Consider the following 12,341-nt stretch of genomic DNA (forward strand, 5'->3'; position numbering starts at 1 on the left):
GTGGTTCTGGTTGTTCCACCAATTGGTCTATTTGCATATTAGCCTTTTATTATATAGGATGGGACCATTGTCATATATGCAGACCATCATTGACCATATTTAGTGCATGACTGTATGTTTGTGAGAAAATGGTCAAAATATAGAGGGAATTTTTATAATTTGCATATGCTTTCTTTTAGCATATAATCTATGACAATGTTACATTGTCACCTTGATATTTCACATTTGTCCCCATGCTGAAAACTTTATGAAGGCTCCTTAGATTGTTACTATACTACTAGATCATTAGTTTGATTAAAATCAGTGAAATCAAAGGCTTAAACTCTATTAAGATTCTAATAGGTAAATGTGTGCTAATATTTTTGACTGCCCCCTTTTCAGTATTTCACCTAGGCAACATCAATATAGAAGCCAAAGATTTTGGAAATGAGATACTAATCTCTCATCGCTTCTCTGAGATCATCTGGGAAGTTTTTGATGGGATTCTATGATTCTGCTTTTTCCATTTCCTGTGGCCAGGATATTCATTTTTTTTTTTTAAAAAAAAAAGATAAGAGAAACGGATTATAAAATAAACATTAAAATTATACAAAATTTTGCCCATTTCTTCTAATTGATTCTTATAACAACATTGTGGGAAAATTAAGTGTGTTTTTCTGAAAGTGAGATTTTTTAAAAAAACAATATTTCAAAACTGCAGATTTTAGTGTTAGATAAAAGCTGTACATTTTTTATAACAACATCTGAAAACATCCATAAAATGTTAATTTAAATTAATTATTGCTGAAAATAATTATTGATTAAATTTTAAAATATTTATTTAGCTAATGCAAACCTATTTCTAAAAACATTGAAACTTAGAACATAAATTTGATGCTATAAAATAGGGATCTGGTGTCTGTAAAGGCTTGGAAGACACATAGGACCACTAAATGGAGGAGATTTCAAAAGAGCTCTGAGTATTTCTAATTTATTTCCAATTTGTAAAAATTGTGTTTGAATTGAAATGCATTTTCTCATTTTGCACCCAGTTCAAATTGACAATATCAGAAAATATAGCATTTTAAATGCTACCCTCTAAACTGACCAATTTGTTCTTTGTTATTTGTGTCTCTAGCTTTATTCATAATCTATAGTTATTATGGAGCCCACATTTTGAATGTAATTGCTTACTTTGAACTTAAAGCATGAGTCAAGAAAAATCATTGAGGAAAGGTTGACATTATCTTTCCTTTTTCCTCTGATAAGTGTTTTAAATGTATATGTGTGTAAATCTAATAGGAAATTAAATCTGAGATTGTCAGACACACTTATAGTTAGTACAATATTAAAATGGCTTTCCAGGAAAAATGTGAATTACCTTTGAATTATTTTTTGTTTTAATTTAGCCATGTTCTGCTGTCTTGCACCATTTTGGATAGAGATTAGTGCAAATAAGCTCTGCTTTCTTCCTTTTTCTTTTCATATGGTGGAGTTTGTACACTTCCCTCTCCTAGAAAGAAGCAAACACAGCAGACCATCCGGTCCACGTTGTCTTTAAAATGTTCTATGGAAAAAGGAAGTGATCACTTTCAAACATTCAGGAAATCCAAACAAACAAGATAAAAAATAAGAGTTTCAATCAGAATAATTACTTATTTCACATAGATAATGGTGTAAGCCCTGACTGATTGGAATATATTAGGTGGAGATTTTTGTTTTAGCTCTGCTTTACGGGGCTCAACATCAATGAATTAGATTCCGATGTGGTCTCTGCCTCTGATCACCAACAATGCCAGCTCTCCCTGTGGTAGTTGTATTATGGTAGTTACATCAGACTATGGATTATGATTTTTCTGAAGAGAAAAGATTGTCATTGGTCATGGTTACAATTTGATGTTTCAAGCTAGTTCCACTATTTAGAAAGCTTTCTATTACCAGGCACTTTCTTCTTTTCATGCCTTGGATCTGTGCACAGAGTAGTATGCTTGAGAGGTAGAGTTCTCCTAACACGTATTGAACACCCAATCAAACTTTATACCTGCCTCTTGTGGGATGTATCATCTCCTTGCAGCCCTGGTTCCCAGTTTTACCTTCTGGGACATTTAGGCTTGTTGGTCACTGGGGCACTGCTTGTAATGTCTCCAGTTGCAAATACTTCATGCCACAAAATACAGATGTGAACAAGAGAAAGGCCAGCCAGCCACTTGGCCGAGCACATAACTCCACTGACCCAAAAGTTCATTACAGAGATCCCTCAACTTGAGAAAGGTATCCAAGTGAATTTCTAACCAGTATAAATAATTGTTCCTGCAGTTGGGGCATCACGTTAAGATTATAGCTCTGAAGTGGACTTTGGTGACTTGAATTCCAGCCCACTATATAGTAGCTATGTAGCCTTGGTTAAATCAGTTTCTTCATTTCTATCATCGTCATTCATTTTGTAAGTTGCCTGTAAAGTAGCACACGGTCTAGAATCTTAACATTTTTTTTTTTTTACATTAGTGATTGTACATTTAGAAACCCCACCTCACTGGGACATTGCCCTTCCCACCACTTGTATGCCCTTCCTGCCAAGAATAGTGTACAGCATATGTTGTGCCTCTGCTCTCGTTTCTGTCCTTCCAATAAGACTGCGTTTATGGAAGCAGCCATAGTTACAGTACTGTGTGTGTGTGTGGGGGGGGTGCCCAGCCCGTCTGTAGGACAACTGTGCCAACCTGTACCAGCCCTACAGATTCCCCTGCTTTCTTCTTACTTATTAAAAATCTGAAGTGAGCTTTGCGACTTTTACACATTCCATCTCCCTCCCTTGAAATAACACTGACTGTCAGACTAGGAAACAGGTGTGTATTATGTGCTGTTGAGTGGGCTCCCACTCCTGGTGACTCTAAATGTGTGATGTCCACAATGTTCTGCCCTCAAGAGCCTGCTCAGCTCCTGTAGACGCCTGCCTATGGCTTCTTTTATGGAGTCAATCATTCTCATATTTGGTCTTCCTCTTTTCCTGCTGCTTCCTATTTTTCCCAGCATTATGGTCTTTTCCAAAGAACCCTGCCTTCTCATGATGTGCCCCAAATGTAGAAGACTTGCTTTAGAGACCCCCACCTGTACAACACAGGAAATGGGCTAATGTGTGGCTGAGTGGAGAAAATTGAAAAGACTACTAAGGTGATTGGTGCAAGTCTGAGAAATTAATAAACTTTCACAGGATGAATGTGTCCCTGGTCATCCCCTCACAGTGGATTCTGCTTCCCTGAGAAGTGCTTGTAATGTTAGTGATCAGATTAGGAGCAAAAAAAATGATGTTCTTACCTTGTGTGCTTGTTAAGTTCACTTCAGCATGTATCGAGTGCCTATTATTTGAAAGGCACTTTCAGAGCCTGTAAGATTGAATAACAGAGTATGGATATGCAAGTCCCTGTCCTAGAAGCCAGGCTGGGTAAGTATCTATAAATACAGTGGGAGAGAGACACTGGCAACACTTGCTGAAAGATGGGAGGAATAAGGTGGGTCCCGAAAGCCCGGTAGGAGTTACATTTAGCAAATCTTGCAGAAAGAACTATACAGTGTCATCAAAGGGACAGTGGTAATGCCAGGCAGCACGGAAAGGACATAGATTGAATGTAGGAGTTTTTCAGCAAATGATAGCTTCACTGTAACTGGAGTATACAGGGTATTGTAACAGAGATGAAAGTCATGGAGAGTGGCACTAGAAAGGCAAGCTCCTGCTGCATTAGGGAGAGCTTCATTGCGAGGCATAATGGTTTATATTTAATTAAAGAAAGCCAGAAGTTCCTCAATGTATCACCCCACTAAAATTCTTACCTGTTTGAAATCAGGAATGGGCTTTATTCATCTCTTTATCCCTGTATATTGGAAATTCTCAGAAATGTCTGTCGAATGAATGAGTAAAATAATGAGGATAGAAGCACTCCAATCATGTCTGAGTTAGAAGGGCAACTGTGTATAAGGTAAGGATGGGCAAGGGGATAAAAGGAGGGTAACCCATCCAGAAGCCAATGAAAGAATCTTGCCAATAATCAGGAAAGCCTGCTCTAGAGCCATGGGTGTAAAGGAATAATTTTATGGAGGGAGAATCATTAGTGATTCGATGAGTGTGATGAGGGATAAACAAAGAGAGGAGTCAAAAATAATAGTTTTAGGGCCAGAGAAACTAGGAAGATGGTGATATATGAGGGTGAAAAGGTTATGATTTTAACAAATGTCATCAGAATTATTAGAGAAAGAACTGGTTTTTTTAGGTGGCAAAAAGACTTAAGAATATGGATATTGAGTACATAATTTTTTTTGATGTGTGCTCTGTAGTTTTGCAACTTAATACCCTTTCATCTTCCCAAACCTGACATAGTCATTTTTATTTTCTCTATTCAATGTAAGGCCCTGGCAAAGAAAGACTGTCTTATTCACGATTGTCACCTCAGAACTTTCTCAAAGAATGGTGGTAGGTGCTCAATGCCGATTTGTTGACTGAATCAATTCAATGTGCAGGAGCAGAACATGAGGTCAGCTTGGGACTCCTAAAACTGGAGTTTCTGTGGGACACCATGAGGAAATCATTCCAGACCCTGGAAATATAAATCAATTTGTCTGTCTACTTCTATCTCTCAGTCTGCCTATCTATGTATCTATCTGTCTGGTTTCAGATATTGTGCAATAAACATCAGAATTCAGATATACCCTGTGGTCATTTACCTACGCTTGAAAATCATTTTGGTTCCCATCCTTATTTTGTTTTAATTCATTGAAAATTTATACTCATTTTAAAATTGGTTTCATATTGAATTCAGTCGAAAACGTCCAAGAATCGCCATCTGTTTTTCTGGGCCAGTGGCATGGCGTTTTTCCCATTTCACTTTTTAAATTGCTGAATCTCAGCACTCATCAAGATCCTACTGGATTGTTTCCCTTGATGTAATAATTCTAAAATTGACAGGAAGAATGAACATACAATAGCCAAGACCATTTAGAAAACAGTGGGATGCTACTACCACACATATTAAAATGTAAAGTAAGAGTGATTAAAATAATTTTAAAATTGTTGTTGCTGACGACTCACCAGAGAAGAAAGCTACTCCTTTTCCTCTCTTTACTTCAGGAAACAGAGACCAACATTGTGGTTGTGCACATCTGAGGTGCCCTTACACATTCATATCCTACACATCTGAAAAGAGGTGGTAAAACCTCGTGTGTTTTTTTAAGGACTATTGAAGGGTAGTAAAGAGTAAGGTACTCAAAGAGGAGGAAAGGGATTTTTATGTTGCATGAAGAAGCGGCCTAACTGAAGAGAGAAATATAGCTCAGACATAATTGAGAAGCCAAATGAGTTGTTTGGAGGAGCAGAAATCTGTGTCCATCTTATCACAGCTCTGTGGAGAGGTGAATGATTGGAGAATGCCTGCTAGAATAGACTCAAGTAATTATCTTTGAGACTAGAGACAAGGGCTTCTGTGGCAGAACCTGTGATCAGAAGTAGCCTGGCCAGAGCGCCAGCAGTGACCTGATGGCAGGAGACCCATTGCAGCAACTTTCCTTAGCAAAAGGACCACAAGGTGCTGATTGCCAAAGAGAAAGATCAAGCCCTGGCCCACATTATCTGGGACCATGCCTTGAATTTCCATGAAGGTGAGACTTGTTGCACGTAAGTGTCATTGAGCAAATTCATATCCCTTTTAAATGGGAAAAAGAGAAACCAGTAAAAGAATTGAGAATAAGCATGGATTTAGAAATCAGTAAGTGACTCATTGCCTTTTTAGGTTTGATGGGACAACTACTATCTTATAGCTTCCTATATCACTATGCCATACTAAAATTCAGATAGTTCAAAAACCTAAACATATTGTCATAAAAAACTGGAAAAATTAATACGAACATTTATGTAAAATTGTGGTTGTATTTAATCATGATATTGAAGCTATAAATAAAAGAAGATTTGAAAAATACAAAATTAAAATCTATACAAAGGGGAATTACCACTATAAATAAGGCTTAATAACAAAAAATGGATAAAATATTTATAACATTATTAATAAGAAATAAGTTTAATATACAAAATGCCTTTACATATCAAAAAGCAAGATATGCATTCCAATAGAAAAAGGCAAAGAAATGAACCGGTAATTAAAATAATATATAGTCCCCCCAAAAAACACCCATAAAAAGATGTTTAGCCTCATTAACATTCAGCAATCAAAATTTAAATTTGATTAGTTATTTATTTTCCCAATAGTTTAGTATTAAGTATTGTCAAGAATCTGGGGAGAAAAATCAAACATCTCCACAATGTTACTGGTGTGAATTTCAAGTGTTGCCTACTTTTGGTAGAACAGTTGGGCAATATTTTTTGCCATTTTAAGAAACTGAGATATAATTGACATATAACATTGTATTAGTTTTAGGTGTACAACATAGTGATTTTGTATATTTATATATTCCAAAATGATTACCACAATAATCTAGTTAACATCCATCCCCACACAGTTACATTTTTTTCTTGTGATGAGAACTTTTCTCTTGTGATTAGAACTCCTTTAGTAACTTTCAAATATACATTACAGTATTGTTCACTATAGTTACCATACTATAACGTACATCCCCAGGATTTATTTATCTTATAACTTGTACCTTTTACCACCTTCACCTATTTCACCCCCACCTTCCAACCTTCACCTCTGGCAACCACAAGTCTGTTCTCTACATCTATGATTTTAGGTTTTTGGTTGTTTTTTTTTTTTTTTTTTTTTTTTTGTTTTTTTTTTTAAATTTATTTCACATATAAGAAACAGTATTTGTCTCTTTCTGTCTGACTTATTTCACTTAGCATAATGCCTTCAAGGTCCATTCATGTTGTCACAATTAGCAGGATTTATTTATTTATTTATTTATTATTTATTTATTTATTTCTCACCGGAGGATATTTTTCCATTGATTTTTAGGGCGAGTGGATTAGAGAGGGAAAGACAGAGAGAAACAGTGATGGGAGAGAAACACATCGATTGGTTGCCTCCTGCACTTACCCTGATCAGGACTTGGGCTGGGGAGAAGCCTGCAACCAAGGTACATGCCTTTGACCAGAATCTAACTCTGGACCCTTGGTCTGCAGACCAACACTCTATCTACTGAAACAAACTGGCTAGGGCAGGTTTTATTTTTTATAGCTGGATAATATTTGTCAATGTTTATGTAAAATAGAAAATGTGAATTCCTTTTTATTTTGAAACTCTATTTCTAGTAATTTAGTCTAAGGAGAAAACTGGTCAAGTGCATCAAGGTGTACTCATCAATTCACTTGATGAGTACATCAGTCATTTATGTACTCATTCACACAACAGATATTTTGTTAGTGCCTATCATAGGCTTGACTATGAACAACTGGATGCACTGGAAAGACAATGGTCACCGATTTTGTAGAGCTTATATTATGACTAAGGATATCGACACAAACCAGAAAAGCAAATTAAAAAATACCTTCCAGTTACTTGTAAGGAACTACTAACAAGAATAAGAGAATAGGTAATGTACAATAAGAACTCCAGAGAAGACCTCCCTAGGGAAGTGTCATTTAAGGGGAGACAAGCAATGAAAAGAGAGTTAGGTGAAAGCCCTGTGGATGAAGGACTTCCCAACCAGTAAAAGGACCATGTGCAAAAGCTCAAGGGGAAAAACAGCATTACATGTTTGAGGAACAGAATGGTTGGCATGTTGTGTGAGGAAGGAGTAGTACAGATGACAGTGAAGAGCCAAGTAACATTCAGGTCATACAGGCCCTGTTAGGCCATGAAAAGGAGTTTGGGTTTTATTTTAAGGGTAATAAAAAGCCATTGATGTCCTTTTAAGAAACAAAAAGTGATAAAATAGGATTTATATTTGAACAAGCTCACTCTTGAAGCTTTGTGGATAATGGATTGGAAGTGGGCAAGAGCAGATATTTGTTGCAGCACTATTTATAATAGTGAAAAAAATGGAAATAGAAAATACCTAGGGGATTGATCATAATAATCATAATGGAGAATTATATATCTGTATGGAAAAAAATATCCACAATTTTTGAGTAAAAGTGTGCATGTGCACGTGCTTGCTGGCAAGCACATATGAGAAAGACGGTCACAAAAATGATAGTAGAAGTGGTTGACTCTGCCCTTCCTATAATATAAAATGAGTGGAATTTTATGTGTTTTTATAGCTTTTTATGAATAGGTATGTGTTTTATAATTAGAAAAATAAATTGCTTTTCAATTTAGAGAAAAAAGACAGACTTATCTACACAGGGCAAATCGTTTAATTCATTTTATACTCTCTACTTTTCAGTTTGCCTCCTTCAATTGTTTGCCATTTCTTACTGTGAACTGGCATTAGAGTCCAGTAAAATACACATGTGGATTATTGGAGGTCTTGTCCCTCCAATGTACTGTTTCAATCTGTGCATGCTATTCTTCTGCCAAAACATGTGGATTCGTTATTTCCCATTAATTCTCAATGGGCAATGAACACACATCTTGGCAGACACCTGCTAATTCCTTAAAGAAAGAAGTCTAAATTTAGGCTCTCCTTCCAGGCTACGGTCTTTGTAACTCAAAGAAACTAGATAATTCTCATTAAAAGAGACCTTTTTGTTTTCAATCTTCTCATATTAGGCTAGCTTTGCTTTTATTTTGAAAGACGTAAAGATTACAAAGTGTCAGCTTCAAACTATCAAGTCCTCTTCCAACGACATTATCCCAGACACGCGTGAATCCTACACAGGTCTTTGGGAGCCTGGAGATTGTTTGAACATGTTTTCTGAAAGGGCATCCCTTTCTTGCTGCCTTACATTGGAACATTGTGACATTTTACTACAGTCAAAGGAAGAACTTACCTGGAATTGTAACCTATCTGGTTAATTTTCAATCCTTTCAAAAAGTGGGAAACAATAGTTGTCCTTTCTCTAAGTTCTAGATGCTGTCTCTCCTGCCCTTCCCATTTTATAACCCCATCTCTATGGTACATTTTCCTTGGTTTCTCATAGAAAATAGCTTCACCTTTGTGCTTTCTTGGCCTTATGTCTCTTACCTTTTTGGTTCTTCTCAAAATTGTCCTTTACTCCAAGTGACAATTATTAACTTAGAGTCATTAAATCATAGCTTTCAAGTAAATACTCAAATTCTTCGTGCATTAACTTGGTTCTTGAAATCATCCACAACTCTTCTGGTTGGTTGAAGGCTTAATTTTGGGATTTTGCGGGAAGAGGATGATAATAATGATGATGATGACGGGTTAAATATTAAGACTGCTGAATGCACCATAGAATCCTCCTGCATAACCATGACATCCCCGGTACCTGTATGTTTACCTAACTTTTGTTAAAAAAATTACATAAATCGAACATCTCATTGCAGAAAAGTCTGACAGAAGTAAAAAAAGAAGCTTACCTGTAATTTTACCACCCCCAGAGAACAAAATACTGCTAACACATTGATATAGGTGAGTATAAGTTATGGATTGCCTTTGAGTGTTTCACATTAGTTATGCTCTGCCTATTTAACATTATTTCTTTCCAGGTGTCTGACTTTTATTTATAAACAATCAAATTATTTTTATCTTATGTGCACTGCCTAGAAGATTTGAATATTTTTTCATTTTTAATAACTTTTGAATGATTTAATGATCAAATTTTGGGAAGTGACAATTTAAAAGAATTGTTCCACTTATAAAGATGAACCGCTCCCCCATGTTGCCTCCAATAGATTGTCTAAAATTTTCTGCATTCTGTATGGAATTCCATGTTTTGTGAATTAAAGATAAGAGGTTCTTTCCCTTAGTGCAGTGTTCCTCAAAGTGTGGTTTGTGAACCAACTGCATTAGAAACTTCTCTCAGTGATTCTAATAGAGCCCAGAAATCTGCATTTGTATTAAGCAGTCCAGAGATTCTGATGTTACTAAGCTTTCAGAGCCACTATCTTAGTGCACTTGACCACTCCTGCCCAGTGCTAGTCTATGCCAAATGTGTCCCTGTTTCCAAAATTATAGCAACAAGACAATTCACCAAATTCCCACTACTGTAAAATGATAATATTGATTTTCACCGAGCATATAACTAGTGAAGATGTTTTCTCTTCTCACTGTGTTTCAGTTTGTCCTTTATTTTTAGCTCACTGGGGTGAAGAACTTCATTTGAGTCACTCTAACTCAGCGGTTCTCAACCTGTGGGTCGCGACCCCTTTGGGGGTCGAACGACCCTTTCACAGGGGTCGTCTAAATACATCCTGCATATCAGATATTTACATTATGATTCATAACAGTAGCAAAATTACAGTTATGAAGTAGCAACGAAAATAATTTTATGGTTGGGGGTCACCACAGCATGAGGAACTGTATTAAAGGGTGGCGGCATTAGGAAGGTTGAGAACCACTGCTGAGTCTAATTCATAATACAAAAATGGTTTACGCTTTTAAAGATTAGACATGTTATGCATTAAATTGATGTATAGGTTAACCTAACTAATGTTAATACTAAAGAAAGAGTAAATGTGTAAAACACAGCAATTTTTGTTTTACAAGTCACACTGAAAATCTAAAGAATCTGAACATTACTAGGGGACAGCCAGTGGATGTCACCAGTGCGCCATGGATTTGTAGAACCAAGCCTTGTTTTTTGCTGTTACCTCTCAGAAATAACTGAGGCTGGTGGTTTTATACGTTCGCAACATCCATTTTCCCCCCCTTTCTTATAAATTATTGACTGATTCTGTACCAATTAGTTCTACCAGTTGGTAGGTTTGTTACCAAGTTAAGCTTTAAGACAAGAACCTGGACTCAAATCATTAAAAATTTAGAGGCAGTTGATTAAATATGCAGATAGTCTGTGAAGCTATTTCTTGAAACCATTGTATTGCCTTTTAATACTAATGATTTGTATAATTAATAAAAACAAGCTTGAAAGCATTAAAGAAAGAAATGAGATATTAAAGGCAATTGGGCTAAATTCCAAGAAGTAAGAATATAATGTGATCAGGGCACATTTACCCTATAAGTTAGTTCTAGCTGTTTTGTTTTAATAATGTGACTCCTTTTTAGCAAAGACTATGCATTGAACTCTGCAATTGTTTTGGAAATTATGTGTTGGATCAGTGAGTGGTCTGAGGTCTAATTAAATACATTTTGAGGATTGTATACTTTTTTCCTTCCAATTAAAAATCTTAATTACTCCAGTGAATTTTCTGATTTGAAGGTTTGTTGTGAAGTATAAGCAGTGAAGCGTAGATGTCCAGATCAAATTGGGATTGCTGTGGAGATCCCTTGGCTTACAATAAAGCTATTTTTAGTTAATTATAAAATTATGAAATTGCCCTTGCAACTCTGACCCTCAAATTCATGTTTTTAAAATGCATTTTCCTCCAGATCATGGATTCTTTTTTACCATGAGCACAGATTTGGAGACAGTCCAGGTCTTTCCATTGTGTGATAGCAGAAAAAAACATTTAAACTCATTATACTTCTGCTTTCTTAGCTGTATTATAGGGCGAATCAAACAATACCTATTATTGGAAGAGATATCTATCATTTAGGGGCTCTGCTAAGTGTTAGGCACTATCTATCATAGGGTCTTTGCATGGTTTACCTCATTTAATCACTGAAAAAAATCTCAGAATGTATGTTGTGCTATTCTGATATCACAGAACAGAAAACAGAAATAAAATACTGGAGATTGCTTTTAAATCCTGGAGTGTCTGGCTGAAATGTCTAAGATCTTCCACACAAGGGCTCTTTTTCAGTAGATACTGCTGTGGCCATGCTTTCGAAAACCCAGGCATTGCCAAACATTGCCAAAGCATTGGCTTTAATGTGTTCCATGGGTAGTACATTGACAAAGGGACTGGCAATGTGTGTGCCACTGATGCCCAAGTACAATGTTCCTGGACAGAAAATGTTTGACAAGCCTCCTCCAGTGCCCTTCAAAGAGGGCTCAGTCTGTGCCCACCCAAAGGATTGAGTCCAGTGACTTACACTTCCGAGATTGTGGAGTCAGAGCCATGTAGAACATTATTAAGTTTGGCACATTGCTATAGGAAAAAGAATATTAAAGAAATTTTCGATCGTAACTTAGAGATGGCAAGAATGTGAAGAAGATAAACAATAACTTCAAGGCAATTTTAAGATTCTGGATTTAACGCTGGGATTTACTGTTTCTTTGCCTGTTAGGCCTGGACATCACCTGTTTGGGGCTGATTATCAATCCTACCTCCGTGGGAGACATTTTTCTGAAGATTGCTTTTGTAACTCCAATTTTCACTGGGGTTATCATTAACTGTGTACTCTAATGTCATCCCAAACTCAGCACGACACAATTATATCTGTGGGTAAAC

Source organism: Myotis myotis, unplaced genomic scaffold (genome assembly GCF_014108235.1).
Source record: "Myotis myotis isolate mMyoMyo1 unplaced genomic scaffold, mMyoMyo1.p scaffold_m19_p_8, whole genome shotgun sequence".
In the NCBI taxonomy this organism is placed as follows: Eukaryota; Metazoa; Chordata; class Mammalia; order Chiroptera; family Vespertilionidae; genus Myotis; species Myotis myotis.